Genomic DNA, 5,871 nt, shown 5'->3' with positions numbered 1-5,871 from the left:
TGAACTGGAATTGAATCGAAGAAATTGTCGTTTTCGCACCAAAACTTATACTCTTGAAGTTTTTCGCAAACGGTACTCGAAATTTTCAACCGTCTACCATAGCCTGACACTCTTGTTTTTCAAACTTTCATGTGTATCCGCAGAATGTGGCACATTCGGACGACACACTCGGGGCATATTCAGAGCCGCATTTTGAAACATATTTAAATTTGTGAAAGGCTGATAGAAATTATTTTCTACAGAATGGTTCGGAATTATAAAAAGAAAACATCCCGCAGAGAAATACACGTGGACCATATCTATTCAAAGCAGTTTAAAATACGTGGTGGAGGGAAAGTCGTCCTCTCATTTTTCTGCCCACTTGACCTTCCTAGTTAATCTTAGTTTCTATTATATCGAATGAATAAACAAAAGTTTTGTTTAAAGATGTGAATATTTTTTTACGGCGCCCATGAATGCCCTTTTTTCAATTATATTTAATAGCCCAAAAGGAGTTGCACGGATCGTTTGTTTTCTTTTTAAGAAAATCTAATTTTATCCACTTTTTTTTTGTTTATAAAGAATATTTTTGACCAATTTTTTGTGCTCTTTGGTCGTGACGAAGATCGAAAAACAGCAAAACGTTGTCTTGATTACATCGTATCAGAATATTTATCTACTTAATCGTTAAAAATCGTTCCGGATCAATAATCTTTCAAGTTTGTTGTACACCGTTTTTGAAGTCTTAAGAAATTATTTGAAACTAAAAGTCCCTTAAAAAGTCAAGATCGTGTGACGTGTTATAGAATCACGTGAAATCATACAACATATTGCGAAATATTGCGAAATCTAGTGAAATCATGTTACACGTGACTTCTCTAAGGTCTTTGCATGAACTGTTTGAAATCGATGGAAATCCATGAGAAATCCTAAGATTTGATATATTTTGAAACACCACGAAGCCATGTAAAATTGTAAAATTCTGTGAGCCATTCAATGAATTATCTTAATAATAATTATAGATAATGCGATGGAAGTGTTATTGTTTAGATTCGTTTTATTCACTAAAAAATACATCACGTTCTAAAATAATTTTAAAAATCCGTATTGCTGAGTAAAACTCAAAACGTTATAATCGTTGAAGCATTTCCAATAACTCCTCGTTTAGTATTATCGATATACGATAATTCATTAGTCCACCGTTCAGATAGAATCGAAGCGTAGAGCCCCGTTTTTAATAAATACAAATATATACGTCATTAAACATACATGTATATTAGGGTGGTGCAAAAAAACTTCCTGTTTTTTATTTTTTTGAGTCTCGTGTGACAAAATGTTAGTTTTTGATGTTTTAAGAGCCCACTCCAAAGGACAGTTCAAAAAAAAAATTTCATGAGGCCATTCCACATTTTTTAAAACGTCAGAAATCGTCGAAAATCGATTTTTTTTTAAATTTTTTTCTCGTTACGGTATAATTTTATAGACAAAAAAAAAAATAAGTTTCCGAAAGTTTCAGATCAAAATTTGAATTTTGAAAGGTCGCTCGTCATTTTTTTTCAATTTTTTTTGTGCATCTCTTTAGATCTTTTCGAGCGATCTTTTAATATTCATATTAAAATTCCATACATTTTTTTTCCTTTATTTAGTAAGAAAGAATCGATATCAGTACACCACGACATGAATTAAAAATCAAACAAAATACTGAAAATACAATTTTTTTAATTTAATTTTTTGACGATTTTTGACAGTTTAAAAAATTTGGAGCAGCCTCTTAAAATTTTTTTTTCCAACTGTCCTTTGGAGTGGGCTCTTAAAACATCAAAAACTAACATTTTGTCACACAAGACTCAAAAAGAATAAAAAATAGTCGCTTTTTTGCGCCATCCTAATGTATATATGTAACAATGTAATATGTATTATAAACACATACGTGTAGGTATAATTCAAGAATGACGGAATGACGGGTGCCAACTTCTTCTCATCCACACATGCATACGTGTCACACGTACATTACGTATGTATAAACGTATATATGTATTGGGTGTACACGAAGTAGAAAAAAAAAGTTATAACTCACCCCGCGATAATGTATTCGCGGCGGATGTTGCTTAGGGAGAAACTCAATGCCCCAACGATTCGTATGGGTACGTTACTAATTAACACGTACACCGCCCATACCGAGTTCGTATAACCCCGTATAATCTGCCACCATACGCTCACGTCGTTACAAATATCCTGCATACGTTGACTCGGTCAGTCTTCTTTTACGAAGAGAGTAAGACAGCCGGTTTTATTGAAAACTGTAGAAAAATAGTAAAATCTACTAAAAAATAAAATTAGCATGGATATTTTTTGCCAAAAATTTTGATGTCTTGATATTTAAATTGACAATTCTTCTTCTTGCCTCCGTGTGTCTTCTTTTTTTTTTAACTATTAAGTATCGATTTCGGTGTCTTGTCACGCCTCAGAGGAAATTTTTAACGACCAAAAGAATTTTATATAAATGTATATATAACGGGGATTATCCTGAAATCTCTACCGTCACTTCTAATCTTTTCACGAAATAAATTATTACAGCAATAAAGAAACGAGATAATTTTTTTTTATAATAATTTACTGCCAACTACAGCAACGGAAATGTGGGAGAAACTTTTGTCAGTTGAAATAAATTTCGTTTTACTTTATGGAATGCAGAATTTTTAAACCCAGGATATTTTTACAAAAATATTCAGGCCAAATTCATCTAAACGAGAACGTAAAAATATTTTTTCAACTCTTCTCTGTATAAATTCGCTGTTTTCTCCACATATGATCTTATATAAAGTGAGAAAAGAATCTGATTATATCTTGCACTCTGTAAAAGTAACTTTACTTAGGGGATCTGGTAAAATCTATTACACTCAGCCGAACTATAAACTCATTGTAGGTACTTAGCTCTACGAAAATATGAAATGTATGATAAATAATCTAATCAACAGCACAAAGCGATTCTCACCTTGTTGTTTTTAACCTTTTCAAGTTAAATGAAAAAATTTTGTGCAATTACCTAAACAAAAATCAAGCCCAGTATTAATATAAATTCTATTACGGGAATGTCTTCAGGGAAAAAATTCCGAGGATCCAATAGATCTGATAAATGATAAATGATACGATCAAGTGTCGATGAATTAATGTAGGTGTGAAATAGTAATCAAGACTTGGATTATTATCATTATACCTTCGTCATTTTCGAAACTCCTTACCGAAGCCAAGACATTAGACGTCATTGCTGGTTGTTTTTCGGTAGCGATATACCGACGACTGTAAGTAGGTACCCAACAACAACTAAAACAGTAGGCAATAATAACGACGGGCGAGAAGCGCCGGCTGTTGCTGTTGCTGTTGCTGTTGCTGTTGCTGTTGCTGTGGTTGCTGATCCCGCCTTGCGAGTATGGGAGTATCTGGGAGACAGATCTGAGATCCAGGCCGTGATATCGCGCACGCATATTACCGGGTCCCAAAGAGCAGATGCTAGCTTCGGTTGAACTCCCGGGCCCCGTTACCGGGCCCCAAACCGCTCCTGCAAACCACTCGCCACTTATTCGGATCCCAAGACCGTTGAATTGCTTGGCTGGCTATAAACGCGGCTCGACTTTCCTTCGGCTGTGAAGTATAAAAGAAAAAAAAAAAAAAAAAAAAAAAAAAATAAGAACGGAAACCAAAAAATCGTGGCGTAAAATCAACTCTTAAGTGTAAAAATGACGATCGTTTCGATACTGATCGATAATATTTTCTCCGATAATAATAACGAAGAAGTAAACTCTGTTTAATCTCTGATTTTTTTTGCCCCTTTTAAGTCTGAGAAACGTTACTTGAGACGAAAAACGGATCTGTGAATGACTAACGGTTATGATGTAGCTATTTTCGTGAAATTAATTGGTTACTACTGATGAAGTGTTCTTTTAAATCCTTAATTCTAATTTTGATGAACAAATTCAAAATTACAGATGAATATATTGGAAGAAAATGTAATTTTTATAGAAATTGCGGTTCTTTGTTTTGAATTCTGAATTCTAAATTCTTCTTTAACAATTCGATTCTTCATTGCAGCGAGTGATCTGAGTTGTGACAAAAAATTTATGCGTCAATTCTTTACTTGCTAATTAAACTCGTCATTTCGAGTATTCGAATATTCACGTTGAAAAATGACTTTGTGCATGCGGGTTATTGAATCTGTATTTCCCCGATTGGCAATCAAAAAATTTCTATCAACAGAAGTACAGTCGTGGCAGTTTGCAAAAGGGTATTCATCATTGTTAAAGAATTATTCAACTGTCAGAGTATCGAAGTAGAATTATCCTAACTCTAACCGATTAAGATATATTCGCCTATATATAAACATTGAGTCATCTTGAATATTTCTCGATCGGTTAAAGTTATAAAAATTCTATCCAAGCACGGTTTTACAGATCGTCAAATTTCCTATAAGAATCTGTACTTGAATAGATACTTTATAACTCAAGGCGATTATGAAACAATTATTTTTCTAATTTTCCGTTTTTTTTGTTATTACGTTTTATTCAAAATAGAATATGGAAAAAATGAAACAGGCACTTCTAAATGTTGTAATGAATTAGGCGTTAAAGAATAAACAGAGCTCATATTTGGCTGTGACATTCAGAGTTTAAAATAAAAAAATAAAAATAAAAATGAATGTTGTTTTTTGGAACACCCTGATATTCGTGTAATCCTTTAAAATTGAATATGCGTAATCGGAACGACGAAAAAATATCACTGAGCTAGCTAATATGTGAAGAAATAGCTGATTCATACCTTCAGGATTGACACGTAGCGTTTCAGGCGGCTCGACACCTCACACAATCTAATCGTCGCGTTAAGTGTTACATCTGTGGATATCCAGCGATGAGTAGGACGATAGGTGTAGGATCGGGTCGTATAAGTCGCCGGAAGGCTTTGTCACCTCGAGCAAACTTTTCGCCGGGTTGTCGGCGTTTTTTTCCTGGGTGCCTTTACCTTTACTGGTTGAAAAATTCTTGCTCAACGCTTCGTCTTCATCGCGAGAAGGCGACGCGCGATGTTTATTCCCGTGTCTTGAAGACCCGGGCGCGGATCCGCAACAGGTTAGCGGGAATCGCTACGGAGGAGGACAACATTCCTTGTGTGTTTTGTGCGTCGATTTAGCGATCCGGCGAAAATTTGGCGGAAGGTCGAGGGGCCACGATTCGCGCGCGAAACGCCTGGCATTCCTTAGCGACAAATACACCGGGACTCGTTCCCGGATAAACAAAAGGCACTAAGTCAACGAGGTCGCGGCTATTCGTCCTCCGATCCTTCGCGAAGCCTCGATCATGGAGAACGAACGCGCGACCCTCCGGGATCCAGGATTCCGGGACCGTATAGGTGTCCCTGGGAATTCTCCTCTCCGATCCTTCGCAGAGCGAACCTGCGGGATCAGAGGAGGGTAAAAATAGTCGAGGAGAAGGGAAGCGAACTCGCGCAGCAAGCCGGAGTGCGAAAATAATTATACCCGTGCTTTGTAAAAACCGCGAAATCCGTGTCTTAACGACAATCTTTCCAGCCCGCCATGATATCCTTGCAGGATCCTACAGCTCCAGCTTTCCGACGGCAGGAATCCCATTCGACAATTTGTCAACGCTGCAGTTTTGTTCATCTACGTGTTTCGCTTTTTACACCCTCGTTAATCCCGTCGCGTTTTTTAAGCGCCTGTGCGTTATTATATCTGGAAGACTACGCATGCGCGAAATTTGTCGGATTCTCACGCAGGTTGACCACCTTAAACTTCAGCTGTCAAACTCGGCTTGTCGAGGTTATGTAGACGATGCGAAGTTCTTTGGGTTAAACAGCGATCAAATAGTTGAAGAAGCGGTAATT

General features: G+C 36.4%; 1 pseudogene; it reads right to left on the bottom strand.

Annotated features, from left to right (window-relative positions):
- Nucleotides 1-3,241: 3,241 nt before the first annotated feature.
- LOC124409142 lies at nucleotides 3,242-5,650 on the bottom strand (annotated as a pseudogene).
- Nucleotides 5,651-5,871: the final 221 nt, after the last annotated feature.

Source organism: Diprion similis, chromosome 8 (assembly GCF_021155765.1).
Source record: "Diprion similis isolate iyDipSimi1 chromosome 8, iyDipSimi1.1, whole genome shotgun sequence".
Taxonomy (NCBI): domain Eukaryota; kingdom Metazoa; phylum Arthropoda; class Insecta; order Hymenoptera; family Diprionidae; genus Diprion; species Diprion similis.
This window is presented reverse-complemented; position numbering and strand designations above follow the sequence as displayed.